Raw genomic sequence first — 801 nt, 5'->3', positions numbered from 1 at the left:
AAAAAAGGGGGTTTTTTTTTTTTAAAAAAAAACCCCACCCCCCCTTTATTAATTTTTTTTTTTGGGGGTTTTTTTTTAAAAAAAGGGGGGTTTTTTTAAAAAAAAATTTTTTAAAAAATTTTTTTTTAAAAAAAAAAAAATTTTTTTTTAATTTTTAAAAAAATTTATTTTTTTAAAAGGTTTAAAAAATTTTATTTTAATTAAAAAAAATTTTTTTTTTTGGGGTTTTGGGGGGGTTTTTTTGGGGGGGGTTTGGGGGGGGGGGTTTTTTTTTTTTTTTTTTTTTTTTTTTTTTCCCCTTTTTTGGGGGAAAAAAAATTTTTTTAAAATTTTTAATTTTTATTTTTTTTTTGGGTTTTTTTTTTTTTTTAAAAAAATTTTTTTTTTAAGTTTTTTAAAAAAAAAATTTTTTAAAATTTAAAAAAAAAATTTTTAACTTTTTTTTTTTCCTTTTTTAAAAAATTTAATTTAAAAATTTAAAAAATTTTTTTTAAAAAAATTTTAACCCCTTTGTTTGGGGGGAAAAAAAAAATAATAAATTTTTTTATTTTTTATATTATATTTTTTTTATTTTTTATAAAAAAATTTTTTTTTTTTTTTAAAAAAAAATTTTTTTTTTTTTTTAAAAAATTTATATATTTTTAATATTTTTTTTGGGAAATTTTTTGGGGGGTTTGGGGGGGGGTTTTTTTTTTTTTTTTTTTAAATTTTTTTTTTATTTTTTTTTATTTTTAAAAAAAAATTTTTTTTTTTTAAAAAAATTTTTTTTAAATTTTAAAAAATTTTTTTTAAAAAAAAAAA

This window comes from Penaeus monodon, chromosome 33 (assembly GCF_015228065.2).
Source record: "Penaeus monodon isolate SGIC_2016 chromosome 33, NSTDA_Pmon_1, whole genome shotgun sequence".
NCBI lineage: Eukaryota > Metazoa > Arthropoda > Malacostraca > Decapoda > Penaeidae > Penaeus > Penaeus monodon.
This window is presented reverse-complemented; position numbering follows the sequence as displayed.